Genomic DNA, 16,640 nt, shown 5'->3' with positions numbered 1-16,640 from the left:
CTCTGCAGCTCAGGATTCCAGAAAGAGCGGAGTAGTCCTGGGTCTTTTCCAGACAGACCTGAAGTCAACAATCCTCACCTCCAATTACATCCCAGTTCTCAGAAGCAGCCAATGGGTCCAATTAAATGTAAAACAAGGCTAGGAAATTAAGGTGAGGAAGTGTTAGTATTTCCTAAGGGGAAAACATGTGTTGCCATGAACTCTCTTCTAGCTTCTGTTTAGTAAACCCTGTGATCTTTTACCAAAATTACTATAATAGGGGGTAGAATTGGATACGCATCCAGACTGCTGAGTGATATAGCATGAGTCAGCTAATAATTTAAGACATTCACTTGCCTGTGCACTGAATCGATGCAGATCCTATTAATGTCTCAGTTAATTTTGCTATTGAATCTCTTAGTCCTTAAAGAGCATCACAGAATTTTTCTTGTGGCAGAAATGACGGCAAGAGTTGACTGTGTTGCCTTTGTTTATTTGGGAGATGGAGAAGGAGTGAGAACATTCGTTTACTCTTTTATTCAAATTTTTAAGTGTTTTGAGATTTTTCCACATTAGTAGCATAATTTCACTATTTCTATCCTTCCCTCTCCTCTCTCTAACTCATCCTGCGTTCTGATTTCCCAGTCAAATTCATTACCTCATCTTCTTCAAGTAAATACATTTTTTATATATTCCAAGTAAGTGTACTCATATATTTCTTCAAGCAAATATATATAATATACATGTATACATACATATACACATCCATCATCACTTGTCTGCTCCATTCAGTGTTGCCTGTATGCATTGCATTTAGGGCTGACCACCTGAGATTGGATAACCTATCAGAGACCCTCTCTCATCAGTCACAGTCTGCCTGTCCCTCTTCTGCTAGGGGTGTGGCCTTGTGAGATTTTACCCCATCCACATTGGCTTGTCAACTGGCATTGTGTGGTCACTGTGCTAGTCGGATTAGACAGTCATATGGTTGAGATGTCATGGTTGTGGCTTCCCCTGCTGTATATAGAAGACTCTCTCTCACAGCAGGCATCATGGTCCTCTGGCTCTTTAAATATTTCCACTTCCCTGACCCTGTATAAGGATATGCCGTAGATGTGTCCGTAGGTAGTGCGCGCCCTAAAGTCTTTTTCTCTGCATTTGACCAGCTCTGGATCTCCGTAATAGTCTCCATCTGCTGCAAAATGAGGATTATTTGATGAGGTGTGAGAGATCCACGGTAAGTATTTAGAATACAGTTCAAAATTGTATTGTTATGGGAAAGTGGTAGCTATGGGTTTCCCTGTCGTATCCAGAACCTTACCAACTGTGGACAGTTAGCTTTGTTTACAATCCCAGACATGAATTCTTAACTATTGAGTGAACTGAACCTTTACTCCCATACAATAACTATTAGTTGTAAAACTTATTCAACCTCAACCCAGGGTTTCTACCCTGCCTATGACCATGTAAGTTCCTGAATGAAAAACACACAACCTTCATATTCACAATAAGCTTTAAACACAAAAGCTGGGCAGCTGTCTACCCTTGATCCTGTGGACACCACTTTCCTATCGATAACCCCAGGCTATTACTTACTGTGCTTCATCTGGGCTGCTCTTAACTCTAGTTACTTAAACGTGCATAGATCGTGTGTGTGTGTGTGTGTGTGTGTGTGTGTGTGTGTGTGTCTGTCTGTCTGTCTGTCTGTCTGTCTGCGTGTTTGTGTCTGTCTGTGTGTCTGCCTGTGTGTACGTGTGTGTGTGTCTATGTGTGTGTCTGTCTCTGTGTGTATGTGTCTCTGTGTGTGTGTGTATGTGTGTATCTATGTGTCTGTGTAGGTGTGTGTCCGTGTGTGTATATGTGTGTATATACATGTATGTATACATGTGTGTGTATGTGTGTCTGTGTGTGTATCTGTGTCTCTGTATGTGTCTCTGTATGTGTCTCTGTATGTGTGTGTATGTGTGTGTGTATGTGTGTGTATGTATCTGTATGTGTCTCTGTGTGTGTATGTGTGTGTGTGTCTGTCTGTGTATCTGTGTGTATGTGTCTCTGTATGTGTACGTGTATGTATGTGTGTATGTATACGTGTGTGTGTGTGTGTGTGTGTGTGTGTGTGTGTGTGTGTGTAACATTATGCCACTTGAAGTAATAATGCCGGTAAAGAGCCAGCCATGAAGACTAACACAGACCCTGGTACCAGGCACCGGAAATCTCCGTTTAAGTTGTTGATCAAAGCAATCCGAGAGACTCCTCAAACAAGGCAGCTCTCACTATTGCGCTTGGCTGTCCCCCCACCACTTGAAGGTCAGACCCTATGGCTGAAGACACCACACACTTCAGACACAGAGCATAAGGGAATCAAACTGGAACTGACTTAGTTCCTCCTGGAGGACTAGCTCCCCCAGCAGCCCACGGAGAAAAACAGTCAATAGTCCTGACCAGCTACAGAGCCTGCATACCACAACAATGGGCAATCGATTCTGCTTTTTATTCTCCCTTGTGAGTGAGTTTGGAAAAGTACTCAACACCAAGTAAACAGAGCGCCCCTATCCCAGTCATTGTGCTGTAAGAGAAAAACATCTCCCGGAGAAAGAGGCTGATACATTTCTGACATTCCAAGGTGTGAAAGGAAGCAATCTGACGTCGGAAAGCCGGAAAAAAAACAGTTTCTTGGCCCTGGCTGCTCCTACATGCCGAGGTCATCAAGAACTTTATCGGAACTCCAAAATAAATAAAATCAAAATGCTATTTTAAATTATATCCTGTATCCCAAAACTGCAAAGTGGCTCCTGAGGCTGGGCACATTTCCTCGTGCTTGTTTCAAAGTCTTGGATGAGGGGGTGGTTGGACTCGGGCGAACACTAAAATTCCCCCCCAATAAATGTGCGGCAAGTTTGTGAAACTCTTGTTTCACAACAATTGTGAGATCTTGTTTATGTAATTAACAAGAGATTATCAAGAAATAGCAAACAGTTATTTTTACAGAGCTTATTGTTTATACGTTACCTTGTCAGATTATGGCCCACAAAGAACAGAGTCCTAAAACAGAGACTGTGTCTACACACCGAAATGACCGAGACAGGATTCGGTGACCATTTCTGTATAACTCAGGTAGATTTGGGGTTTTCTGATGAGGTCAGCAAGGGTGAGCGCCGCTTCCCTCTGGCTCCCGGGTCGTTTTCTTCCCATCACGGTACAGGCAGACACCACTGAGGAGTGAGTCAGTGTTTATAGGGAAAAAATAAACTTCCTTGGAAATTCACCTTCTTTATGAAGAGACGCGGGCTAGAGCGTTGTCGCTGGTGGGCATGAACGCGTGTAGGAAGATGGCTGGATGGTGGAGGCTCTTCATGGGCTGTCTCTGCCTGTGCTCTTCCCGATCCCCAGTAAGCAACTGTTGATCTGAGCATGCTGGTGAAATGTGGGGCAGTTGTTTCTGCTGCTTTTTAATAAAAAGGCCGACTTTTTTTTTTTTTTCTGCTACCTGTAGAAACCGCAGAAGGTCTCACAAAGGATTTTCTTCTAAAGGAGTTCCCAAGAAAGTCTCGTTTTTCCAGTAATCTGTCTCTTTAGGTCTACACCTTGAAGAAATGTTCATCTTGCCATAAAGCAATTATGCTTTCCAAAATGTATAACGTAATGAAGACATTGTGTGTGGGGGGAGGGGGGTATGAAAGCGCAGAACAGATGGGCAGAGTATCAGTGCCCATCTAGCCTCCTGAAAGTCCCTTCCCTGGGGAGAGGTTACAAATAGGAAGCAGCATGGGACCCACTCCAGCCCTGTTGCTCTCCAAATGCAAGGATCTGCATCGCCCATCAGCTCAGGAGTGTCCATTTTGAAAATAAAAAAGGGGAAATAACAATCTTCCCCTTGTTCTGGATGGGTCCAGCACTGCTTCCTGGGCTCCCAAACTCCCCCATCCCCATAAGCAGGACTGTGTGATACTGAGTGTTACCGTCCCACTTACAGAACTGGGCAGGTGACCTAGCCTCTCCGTGTCTGTCTTGTTGGGAAGGGACGTTCAATGGGAAACGCAAAAACCAAAAACCACAATGGAAAAATACCAAAGGGGCAAACTACTCAAAAACTACATATATATGTAGTCTCAGGACTTCAGTTTTTGTTTTTGCCATATACACACACACATATACACACACATACATACAGATTTCATTTGTCAACTGTTACAGCATGAGCTTGGTTCCCAACACCCATGCCAGACAGCTTCCAAGTGCCTGTACCTCCTGTAATTCAGGGAATCTGGCGCCCTCTTCTGGCCTTCCAGGCACCTTCACACACATGCACATATACACACAGACATACACATAAAAATGAAACGAGCATTTGTTATATCTATTTTTATAGAAAACTGGTAGCAGCAGTATTGATAGCACTGTAAAATATATCAATGAGCAGCTAGGTGAATTAAAACTGAATTTTGTCATTGAAGAAGAGGCCAGGCTCCAGGGTATCATTCACATCTTTGCCGATAGTTTTCTATTCTGCTCAAACTGGCCTTAAGAGTAGCTTGTGTACCTAGTAAGACTTCACTGGAGGAAATGAATTTTTCATTTGCTAATGGTTATCGATTGGAGATAGTTTCTGGGTTAGGGGTGGGGGTCGGGGGGTGTCCACGTCTTTCAGCTCTAGGATCCCGTCTGGTGCAGCCCTGGGTAAGCCCTGTGCATGCTACCATAGTTCCGATGACTACGGTCATATGCATACCGTTTCTTTTGTCTTTGGAAGACCTTGTTCTCACGGATTCGATGCAGATGACACCTTTAGGACTGAGTGCTCCAAGATCTCTAACTCTCTGCACATTCCTCAGCTGTGGGACTTAGTGCTTGTTTCCGTCTACTGCAGGAGGAAGTTTCTCTGCTGATGGCTGAGCAAGGCACCGATCTCTGAGCACAGCAGGATATCATCAAGGGTCCTTTGACTGCCATCTTTCTTTAGCAGAACGGTAGAATTTAGTTTTCCCCTCAGTCCCTGGCCTGTCTGCTCTCAGGTTCTTGGCCACCCAAGCTGTATTGGGGATGTGTTTCGTCCATGGAGTGGGCCTTAAATCCAATCCGATGTTCACTGATTACTCCCTTTTAAAAATTATTTCAAAAAGAAAAAGAAATCAGAAGTCAAACTGCTCAGGTGTTTGGATTTAGTAATCATGATCAAAAGGGATAGGAAAAAAAGCATATTCATTCCCCTGAACATCCTTGAGACCCTTTGAAAAGCCAGCGGCCTGTTCCAGGCAACAGCACTGCACAATGTACACGGATGACTGGAGACTCACTCCGGGGCTGTGTGTGTTTTCTGAACCAAGGGACCGAGCATTTCAGCCACTTCCCAGCCTCTGCTGGCCGGCCCTTTCATGCAGGCAGGAAGGAAGTGGCTGACAACTTTCTCGTCTTTATGGAAGGCAAACTTTATTTCCAGCTACCAGGTCAAAAGGTGGGCGGAAAGAAAACAGAATCGCCGAAAGATAAAGGCTAAAAATAAACACCTGCGAGGCGAATCAGCCCAGTTAGGGATCCTGAAGACCGCGACAAGGCAAGGATGTGCGTAGGGCCGCATCTGCGTCATCCGTAACAGGTGGCCATGAGCGGAGTCAAGGAGCCAGGGCAGAGAGGAAGGAGCTCTGCAAACAGGTGTGCTAGGGAAGGGGGGCAGGGGCGAGGGGTGGGGTGGGAGAGGAAAAAGCCACTGGAACAAACCTGGGCGAGGAGCCCAGACATTTTCCCAGCAAGTCACTTCTAGGAGATCCCACGTCCTGTGCTTGGGCATAGGATTGGAAGGACTTAAACTTGATTGGGGGATTTGAGGTTTGGACTGATTGGCTTTGAGTTCAGAACAGAAACGGATGTGCCGATGCAGCGGGAGTTCTCTCTCTTTATTTTCAGCTGTCCCATTAGTGGAGACAAATCGGAGATTCACAGACCAGTGTCCTAAAAATGCGGGAGTCTTCATTTGCTAATTTCCTATTTTATAGAAAGCAAGGCTGGGGGGGTGGGGGTGGGGTTGAGAGGTGGGAATGGATTTAAAATTCACAAGAAGCACAACCTTTATAGATTTTGACAATGCATATAGTGTATGGTGTTTTTTTATACAAATAGAACTTAGATAGTGCTTTTAGCAACATTCTAATTTTGGCAGTGCGACCATCCATCCAAAGACACAGATCAGGCAGATAGGTACTAGTTAGTCATAGTTTAGAGGTTAGGGACCCGAGGTCAAGTAAATTAAAGAACTGGATCCTTATACACTGATTTATAATCTCAGTCCCTCTCTGTCTCTGTCTCTCTGCCACCCACCCCACCCCTCCCCTTACCATTCCTCTCCCTGTACTGTGAGCTCACCTCCAAGTAGGAAAGCTCATTGCTGCTGTGATAAAATAAATACTGAATGAAGGCAACTTAAAGAGGGGAGGGGTGGAGCTATGGAAGCAACTCGGTGGTTAAGCGCTGTGGCTCTTGCAGAGGACCTGTTACGTTTCCAGCACCCCAGGTCAGCTCACGGCCATCATAACTCCAGTTCCAGGGAATTCGGCGACTTCTTCTTGTCTCTGCAGGCACACAGTGCATATACACTCATGCTGGAAAAAAATCACACGTACACATACGATAGAGCTAAAGGGGTTTTAAGGAAGGGAGGGTTTGTCCTAGCTCACAGTTTGCTATGCTAGGCCACTCGATGAAGACATCGTTTGACACACAAGAGGAGAATATCGGTCTAGGACTAGGCAGAGGCAGAACAGGTAGGAGAAAGAGATCGAAGTCAACAGACCGGGAGACTGGGGTGCATACTTTGAAGGTGAAGTCGCTTTTGGAGGGACAGGCGCAAGGTCTAGAAAGGCCAAGAGCAAGTGTAGGAACACACAAACAAACCAAAAGAGAAAAAAAAAGGAAAAAACTTATAAGGGGGAACCCAGAACACTGGCAAGAGGAATGGCACTGAGTCAAGTCTCAGCAAGGCCAAGGCCAGAGCTTCAGATTAGCAGAGGTTTCTGGGAAGACAGGACACAGTCGTGACTGTTATCTGGCTTGGGGATTTTAGGTAGAGATAAAGGGAAAGTTTTGTTGAGAGAGAAGGATGGGGTGGGAGAGTTGAGACGCTCTCTTTTATTATTGTTATTTTAATAATTTTTATTTAAGAAACTTTTGATTGTTCATTTTTATATCCCCAGAAGGATGTGCACGATTTAAAAGGCACCATAACCATAAACAGAGTTAAGTCACACGTAGTCTTGTGTCCCTTGCTCGGACTTTTAATTGACCCGAAGCCTCCAGGTTAAGGCCGATTCCCTTGCAATGCTGGACTTCGGTGCTGTGTGAGCGAGAGCGTTCTATTTCCTAAGCCTGAGTAACTGGAAATCCCTTGCCTCTCTGCTAGGGACAGAGCCAACTCACTAGCTTCTATGCAAGTTTCCCCAGGATGTTAAGATGTCCAGCAGTGCTCAGGAAGTGAGAGTACAATCTAAACCACACGTTCAGAAGGACTGACTCCACGGAACCCCCACCCCCCGAAAAATCTCCTTGCCCAGATAAGCAGATGCACCACATACCATTATCAAATTTCCAAAGCAACCTAAGTTATCTCTATGATGAGTGTCAAAAATTAAAGACAATTACCCAGAGGGTCTGGTCAGTGGCCTTGAAAGATGTTCAACATTCCCAAGACCAGACATCCAGATAAACTCTACCCTTTGAGATAATTAATCTTCAGCCTCTGTATTCTTTCTTCTCATATACCCTGAACTGAATCCTTTATTCTGTTTCAAAAGGAATCAGTAACCAATCTCCCGGTAACGAGACAAGTATTTCCCAGTTCTTGTGAAACACCTAATATCTATGATGGGAAACAGCTTGGTCCCCTAAATGAAATGTTTCCCTGTACAGGTCACTGGGTCATTCTGGAATGATGCCACCTTGAACAATCTTAGTTGGTCTGAGATAAATTCTCCCTTTTTGATAAACAAGAAAAAAAAAGTCTACCAATAAAGAGTATTTTTTTTAACCTGGTCATTTCTGCTAGTCAATTCTTTATGAAGAATATTATAACAAGTCACCTCCACCCCTTGAGTTGGTTGGTACTTTTAATGATGTTTGGAGTGAAATCAGTCTTTTGAAAAAAAAAAGACTTATTTGTATTCTTTTTTAATTATGAGTGTGTGTGTGTGTGTGAGAGAGAGAGAGAGAGAGAGAGAGAGAGAGAGAGACAGAGAGACAGAGAGACAGAGAGACAGAGAGACAGAGAGACAGAGAGACAGAGAGACAGAGAGACAGAGAGACAGAGAGACAGAGAGAGAGACAGAGAGGGAGGTACAGCTGCCTATAAAAGCCACAGGCTAAAGATTACCCCCTGGTGCTGGAATTGGAGGCAGTTGTGAAACCACCCATCATGGGCACTGGGAATGGAATGAGAGTTCTTATGACTGCTAAAGATTCCTCCAGTGCCCTAAAATTGGCCCTTATAACTGCAAATGAGATGGTATACACATATTAGAGCCCATATCAGCCAAGTTTCATCACAGCACAAGAAGGCAAGATAGACATTTAAAAGACTGAGTCTTAAATGGGGTGTCTTTGTCTAACTCCTCCCCTCAAGGCTCAGAGCCCGCAGAAGAGAAGGTGATAAGATTGTAAGAGACAGGGGTGGTGAGGACTGCAAGGAAGCTGTGTCTTTTGGGTACCAACAGAATTGTTGTCCAGAGACACCACAGAGATTGGCAGCATGCGCGGGGCCTACACAGATTCAATGTAGCCCGGACCCCTAACCAAGAAGCTATCTGCAGCTGACACCTGCCTGCAAAGGAAAAGTTAGTCTCCTGCAACAGAGTCTAGGTGGGTGTATTAACCACACTTAAGGGTAGGCCCCATGCCCACAATAGAAAGCCAACTCAACATGAGCTCAGTGAGGTATTTTTGTAGACCTTTTGTTTCATTTGGCTTTGAGCTTTTTTTCTTTCCTTGTTGGTCTTTTGCTTGTTTATTTTTATTTCTTTGTTTGTGTGGGGGAGGTGTTTCTTGTTTGATTTTTGTTTTTGTTTCATTTGGGTTTGGGGAGGTGCTTTAAGGAGAGAAAGAACACAAAGTTGGGTGGGTAGGGAGATAAGGGAGGATCTGGGAGGAACTGAGGGAGGGGAAAGACATGATCAACTTTTTATAAATTTCATATATTAAAAAATCGTTTTGTAATTAGAGAGTAAAAAAAATAACAGTTGAGCTGTGAGAAACAAGATTGTATGGTTTTACTAATTTGTGAGACACTGAGACATAAGGAGAGTGTGCATGCTCCAGAATATCCTCACAATGCCTAAAATGTGTGTTGAAATTTATTTTTAACCTCAGTTTTACCAAAAGGAAAGGAAAATCATTAAAATGTTGATACAATCTGTCTGTGGCATAAGTATAAATGCTCAGCGGTACACATGACCCTCAACACAGTACAAAAGCCATTTGTCCCTGCATAGCAAGCACAATGCTGATTCCTTACCTAAGCATGGGTTCTACAATGTATTTGATAGTTTTTATCTTGGTGACGAGCTAACTGGCTTCAAACATTCCTCGTGTAACATCTCTGCTGATGCTAAAATCTGCAGCATTCTCCTCAGACAAGCAGCATCAGAAAGATCTAAGCTTCCACCTACAGAAAAGGGACCACATACAAAGATTTTATCCATCCAACAGGATGCACAGCAATCTAAACTACAAAGTGGTTCCAGGGATGCCAACATGGGAAGAGCATCCAGAGGTAGCAAATGTTCTCTCTACCAACAATTTTAATACATGTATGAATTACTAGACTATGAGCAGAGAACTCAAATGCCCAAGGAGCATGAAACATCTACAAGGACAAGCAGATGTGGCAGGAATGCTGGAGTTGTGCACAGTCATCTGGAGTCCCGAGGCCATTTTTGAGTCCTTACAAAGGCAACTATAGATACCCTGCTTGTATAAATGCTTCCAGCTCCTGTGAAGGACTTCTGACGAGCCGTTGCTGCAATGTTTACTTCTGAGCAAGGCAGGTTCTCACAATGAGCAACCCACTAAACACCCACCGTGGGTGTGGGACCTGTGTAGAGCACGCCACGTGTGCCTCTCTTCTTGATAGAGCTCTCATCCCCGTTTAACTGTGGCGTTTAAATGCTGCTTTTGTTTGTTTGTGTTTGGGGCAGAGTCTCATGCTGAAGCCCAGGCTATCCTAGAAATCATGATCCTCCTGCCTCCTCCTGCCCACTCCTGTCCCCTCCTGCCCACTCCTGCCCCCTCCGACCCCCTCCTGCCTCCTTCTGCCTTCTGCCTTCTGCCTCAGCGATTTGTGCTCTAAGATTGTAACACGGACTTTCGAGCTCAGGATACATTGTTTTATTTGGTAGAATTGTGATACATTGTTTTATTTGGTAGAATTGTGATACATTGTTTAATTTGGTGGGATTATGATACATTGTTTTATTGTAATGTCAGAGGAAAAGCAAGTAATTATATACTGAGTCAATCTCCAGATTGTAGCTATTACTTTGAACCTGTAGGACCAACTGGGGTAATTATTTTTTTTATTCATTTTAACCAAATACCCACCCCCAGCTCTTGCAAGAACCATCCACTTCTGTAGGTCAAGAGGGGTTTGTTGCTGAATCTAAAAAGTACTTTTTTGTTCAAAGACCATCTCAAGGTCCCTCTGCTCTCTAAAATGTCCTGGGGTGGTCCTCTGCACTGCCATCTCTTTGAGAGAACTGACAGTTCTCTCCGTAAAACTTAAAGAGAATGCTGCCACTCAAAGTAGGATCAAACACAGCAACAGAAAAACCCTATGTCTTTGTACTCTTCACTCCCGTTTGCTAGGTTTCCCCATGTCATGGTTGCATAACAACGTTAGTAAGCCACAGGGCTTCGTCTGGCAAGCCGATCGTGCAAACGTCACCACTACCATGTAGTACGTCTAGAATGCGCCTGCGACAATCCACGGTTACAAAATCAATCATCTCCTTGAACTTTTCATCCAAAAACATCCCAAAGTACCATGTGGTTTTAAGTTATCAAGAAAACTTTTTCCCTGTGCTACTACTAGCCACCCTCAAGGAGCACAAGTGGTCAGGAGAGGAAGTGTGTGCCTGAGGCTGGAAAATTCCAACTATGTGAGCTGCTCTTCAAATTCCCCTTTGCACTGGATTGGAGCCAGGATGTCACATTTTACATTTCCAGTCATGCCCGAAAGATGATGTTTTAACCCAAAACTAACAGGGGATAGGCAGGGAGTGAAAGTGCATTATGCTGCAAGTTTAGACATTTAGGTCTTATCTTTATTTAGATGTGTTATGACCACTAATGATATCATTTAGTTTATTGAATGCTGTAAGTGATAAAAGGTTTAACTTTGTCTCTTTAAGAAAAGGGTTTAAATTATAAACATAAAACGGGGGGAGGGCTGGGGGGATAGCTCAAGAATCGGGAGCACACACTGCTCTTCAAGGGACAACAGTTTTCTTCCTACCACTCACCGAATCAGCCGGCTTACTGCTTGCTCTCTGTAGCTCCAGATCTGAGGGACCTGACGTCACCCTCTGGCTTCTGGTGGCATTTACATTCGTGAGCACAGACCCACACACAGATTCACACTTAAACACATAATTAAAAACATGGATAAAATCTTGAAGTAAATAGACATAAAACAATGATCGTAGCACTCGAGAAGCTTGAGCTGGGAAACTCACTAGGGGTTCTAGGGCATTCGGGACTACCCAGAGAGGCCTTGTCTCAAACAACATCAAAAGTCAACGAAGCAGAAGGAAGACGAGTGCTACTCACACACGGGTAGAAATCTTGAGGGACCCTCCAGTCTGATCACCCACCATGCATGATCTCATCTGTATAACATTTGATCCGCTCTGAAGAGCTTCGAGAATGTAAGATAATATTTGGAAGGCTTTGTCAAAGGTCTAATGAGGATTTTGACCTAAGCATATTGTATAGTGTTCACACACTGCTGGCCAGCACTGGAGAGTTTGTGAAAATGTATTACTCATCGTGAGTAATTAACACAACAGCTGCTCACGAGGCAAACACTGATCTCTGATCTAGGCTTACCAGGAAGAACTTCCAAGTTTCTCAGACTCTTTCCTCTCCCCCTGCCCTGGAACTCCGAAGTCACAGTGGATGACTAACATGGATCCTGTGTCCAGTGTATTGTGTGTGCAAACGAGCACGTGTAGACATCGCTTGTATCGAAACGATCCCAAGGAAAAGAGCAGAGGGCCAGTGTCAGAGTTAACTTCCAATCAGGATATCCCACCTGGAAGGAAGCCAGCTTCTGTGCCTTTGAATAAAGCAAGAAAGACATGACCTTTCTTTTAACTGAACAATACCGTTGGCATGACCGCTTCTGTGGGCTTCTTCTGCACTGCATCTGGCTTCAAGTCATTTGGGAATGAGTGAATTTAGCATTAGAGTCTTACTCTCTTTTGCTTTCTGTTGTGGGAGCTCAGGCAACAACAAAGGGGGCCAGGGCACTGCTTACTGGCTTGCTTGCTCCGATAGCTTTCTCATCCAGTCCAGGCCCACCTGCCTAGGGGTGGTGCCACCCATGGTGGGCTGGACTCTCCTTCACCAATACATCAAGAGAATCCCACACAGGCAAATCCGATCCAGGCAGTTCTTCAGCTGAGACTCCTGTTCAGAGGTGACTCTAGACTGTAGTACCTTGACACCTGAAGCTAAGAAGAAACCCGGAAATTAGGAAAAGCTAGAGCACAGTAATTCATCACTTTTTGGTTTTAAATCCATGTTTGAGATGTTTCAGGAAGAGTAAGGACCTGAGCAGTTTATACGTTGCTGATTGGAAAATATGCAGTGAAGACCTTTTGGTATCTGGGTATATTTTAAAGGAAAAGCTTCCAAAATGTTCTGACACTTCCACACGGAGGCCCAGCTTCAAGTGTATCCTAAACGGACATTGGCACTGGTATAAAAACTGTCCCAGCCGAGACAAGTTGGCCCAGAGTCACTGTGGGGTTCTGTTGGGTCTTTCCTCTTCTCTCCTGTCTTTGCCGTTTAGATGCTGGCCAGAGCCTGAGTGTGCTTTCTCTGGTACTTTGGGCTTTCTCACCTTCTCTCCGATGCTCCCTTCCCAGCCATAGGGCTATCTCTCCCCACCTGACTCTCACCTCCATGCCTGACTCAAACAGCGCTGCTCCCTCTCTTTCTCTTCTCCTTCTTCCTCTTCTGGACAGCTGCTGGAGCTTACATCTTGCCGGCCCTGGGCTTTCTCCTTGAAACCCTAATAGAATAGTCCTAGAGCTTCCCAACAGTGAACGTAAGACCATTTTTAATGTTATTTATTTATTTATTTATTTTGATTGGAATACAATTACATCATTTCCTTCTCCTGTCCCTTCCTCCAACTTCTCCCATATCTCTTCTCCTCATCTCCATGTCACTCCCTCCTATCAAATTGGTGGCCTCTTTTCCCTTGAACGTTATTGTTACATAATCCATATATATATAAAGCGAAAGAATTATAAAGTACCTCACATCCAATAACAGTCAATTAACACATACATGATATCACAGACTTCCTGATTTGTTTGTACGTGTCTGTCACACGGTCTCACTGTGCAGTTGAAAGTGATCTTGATTTGTTATTTAGCCTAAGCTGACTTGAAGTTATGATTCTCCGGCCTTGGCCTCTTCCGTGCTGGCATTATAAACATACGGTGCTATGCCTGCCTACTTTCTAGTTCTTAAAAGATGATGGGTCTGCCGGGCACAGTGGCGCACACCTTTAATCCCGGCGCTCGGGAAGCAGGGATGGGCAAATCTCTGAGTTCTATGCCTCATCTAGAGAGTGAGTTTCAGGTTAGCAGGGAGCTACGAGGACGAACCCTGTCTCAGGGGCAAAGTGGGTGGTGGGCTGCCAAGATGGTTCAATAGCTAAAAAAAAAAATCACTTAGGATGTGATGATGATGATGATGATGATGATGATATGATGATAATGATGGTGGTGGTGATGATGATGATGGTGGTGGTGATGATGGTGATGATGATGATGATGATGGTGATGATGGTGATGATGATGGTGATGGTGTGATGATGGTGATAATTGTACTAGCATTAATAAATAATTTTAGAATAGTAAGGAATGCCTATTCAGAAGAACAAAAGCAAAAACCATTTCTATTCTGTAATTTGTATTCAATTACGTTGAATGTGTGTAGATGATAATAGCACAGACAGACAGACGGACGGACATATATTGAACATCTACACCCCAAAATGTTCATAGCTAACCCTGAATGATAGAATTGAATGTGAGTTTCATTTTCTTCTCTTTGCTTCTCTGCATATTTTATATAGGTAGACTTCTTTTTTTTTTTTTTTTGGTTCTTTTTTTCGGAGCTGGGGACCGAACCCAGGGCCTTGCGCTTCCTAGGTAAGCGCTCTACCACTGAGCTAAATCCCCAGCCCCTATAGGTAGACTTCTTAAAGCCGTGCTAAGTCTTGCCTCCTGAGACACAGCGGCTGGTTTGGGATCTGGGTTGATTTGGCCGCCATCAACATTGATGAGTTTTTTTTTCTTTGTCTTCCTGTCATTTACTTTTGTTTGATGTTCACAGGTCAGGCCTCAATGATATGTTCAACTCTTGGGCCAAAGGCGTTCCTCCCAGGACGTCCAGATTATCCTGTTGTGTATTTCTTCTCCGGTGGCCTGACGAGGTGCTCCTTGCCTTCGGTGAATACAGAAGGCCACCAAAGGAGGGAGAATCTAAGCAACACAGCCATGTCTGAAGCCTGAAGGTCTCGGCAAACTCGCTGACGTGCCAGGCTGCTGGGCAGTCACCATGCATCCCTCTGGTTCCATAATTACACCTCCTTATGCTGGTCCTTAAATCCAAGCAGGCCCATGCCATCCCCCATGATGTGCACACAACCATTAGTAACCTTCACCAGAGTCACTACTCAAAAACCCCGGCTCTCATCAAGTTGGAAGTGACCTATTCTAACCTTTCGCCTTCTTATTTCACCCCGTTTTTTTTTTCCTTTTACGTCATCCCCGAAGGAGAGGGTGAATGCATGTTTTGGATCACCTGTGGCCTTGTCTTAAATGAAATCATTTCTTAAAGAGGGGAGGAGGGGTTGGGGATTTAGCTCAGTGGTAGAGTGCTTGCCTAGCAAGCGCAAGGCCCTGGGTTCGGTCCCCAGCTCCGAAAAAAAGAAAAAAAAAAAAAAAGAGGGGAGGAGATGCAGCAGGTAGAGGAATGGTTGAAAAGAACAAGAGAAGATGACATGGAAAGACAAAAAGACAACAGAAGAGGAAGAGGAGGGGAGGAAAGAACGTCTGAGCCTACTTTCTGGTTCTCTACCAACTGATGGTTCACTTGACAGGGGGACTTTACCATGTGGGACAGGCTAGTGTGTCCTTCTGGTAATTTTTTTTAAGATTTATTTATTTATTATATGAGCACACTGTAGCTGTCTTCAGACACACCAGAAGAGGGCATCGGATCCCATTGCAGATGGTTGCGAGCCACCATGTGGTTGCTGGGATTTGAACTCAGGAACTCAGTGCTCTTAACCGCTGAGCCATCTCTCCAGCCCATCATTCTAATAATTTGAGGGAGGGGATTATGCAGGTAAATTTCCGATTGAACAAATAAATGACTTTCTGGATTTATTCACTCTCTGTGAACATGTCCCTACGTTGAATTTTCACCTAAGGATCTTGCTTATAAAAATGGAGCGAGCTAGGAGCTGGAGAGATGGCTTAATGGATAAAAGTACTTGCTGCTTTCCCAGAGGAGATCTGGTGCCCTCTTCTGGCCTCCTCTGCACACACAGCCCGCACTTGGACACACATGCTCATAGATCAATAATAAAAATAAGTCTCACAGGCTGAAATAGCAAGCAGACGGTGGGGAGCAGGGGACGTTGGGGGGAAGGGGAGACGGTTATATAAGTAAAATCACTTGCTGTGTAAGTGCAAGGACCTGAGTTTGGATTCCCCAGCACTCACATCAAAAAGCCAAGCACGGCCACACGTTTCTGTGATCTCAGGAATGGGGGCAGAGATAGGCGGATCCCAGGAGCTCAGGGTCCAGCCAGTATTTGCCTCCTTCAACGAAGAGAAGAAGCTTACATCACACTACATCAAGACTGGGTGAAGCAAGCTCTATGCATCTACTGTGTAGACACCAAGACCCCAGGAACACACACTGATTCTAGACGCCCATGTAATGTCTTCACAGTAGATGACGAGCCTAGTGACTCCAACAGTCTCTTGTTCCTGTAGGCAAGGATTCCTGGGGTCAGGGAGAGGGGCTTGGAGGAGACATCTACATGAAGAGGCTTATCCACGTATAAAGTACATGGTCTGGGATTGTTTTCCAGTAGAGGCTGGTTTAGAATTGGAATACTTGAATAGCTCCTGCTTACTCCCAGTTGACAGAAAGCCCACCTCCTCCCTCCCTGCATCCTCTATTGAGTTTGGTAGGAGTGTAGGAAAAGCCATCGGATCGCATCCACTACTGTCCTTATCAAACTACAGAATCATTATTAAGGCTCATCATCAGGTTCAAACGACGTTAGAAGTTACCGGAAGTGTGTATGTTGAGGGAAGGGTGGCAGACGGTAGGCTATGTACCCAAATGTGGTTGAAAGAACACCAGGG

At 44.5% G+C, this 16,640-nt stretch overlaps 1 long non-coding RNA gene across 2 annotated transcripts; it reads left to right on the top strand.

The window, feature by feature from the left end:
* The first annotated feature begins 989 nt into the window (after window positions 1-989).
* Window positions 990-15,061, top strand: LOC102551705 (uncharacterized). Of its 2 annotated transcripts, XR_015631318.1 has the most exons (3): window positions 1,004-1,216; window positions 5,417-5,628; window positions 14,590-15,061. It is a non-coding gene; the product is annotated as an uncharacterized LOC102551705 (long non-coding RNA). The 2 variants fall into 2 exon arrangements; XR_015631317.1 differs by lacking the exon at window positions 5,417-5,628 and having other exon boundaries at window positions 990-1,216.
* Window positions 15,062-16,640: the final 1,579 nt, after the last annotated feature.

This window comes from Rattus norvegicus, chromosome 10 (genome assembly GCF_021556685.1).
Source record: "Rattus norvegicus strain SHRSP/BbbUtx chromosome 10, alternate assembly SHRSP_T2T, whole genome shotgun sequence".
NCBI classification, from domain to species: Eukaryota; Metazoa; Chordata; class Mammalia; order Rodentia; family Muridae; genus Rattus; species Rattus norvegicus.
Note: the sequence above shows the minus strand (reverse complement) of the source record. Positions and strands in the feature narration are given on the sequence as shown.